This window comes from Penaeus monodon, chromosome 29 (genome assembly GCF_015228065.2).
Source record: "Penaeus monodon isolate SGIC_2016 chromosome 29, NSTDA_Pmon_1, whole genome shotgun sequence".
Lineage (NCBI taxonomy): Eukaryota > Metazoa > Arthropoda > Malacostraca > Decapoda > Penaeidae > Penaeus > Penaeus monodon.
In genome coordinates this window covers 24898265-24898495 of record NC_051414.1, presented here as the reverse complement: position 1 = coordinate 24898495, position 231 = coordinate 24898265, and positions in this window count along the sequence as shown.

Below are 231 nucleotides of genomic sequence, written 5' to 3'. Positions count from 1 at the left end.
CCAAAAAGGGTCATTATAGCGTGTCCCACATTCCGACAGAGCCACAACACGGGGCGGAGTTGGCACAAACATTAATTTGCATATTGCAGTGCCGGCATTATAACGGCATCATGAATATTGATGTTTATTCTACTGCCGTCGTAGGAAATGTAGAAACTATCATGGACTGTTTTGACTTTGAGATTTGACAAGGATTGGGATTTCTACTTCGGTTTGATGTAAGTTCAGATT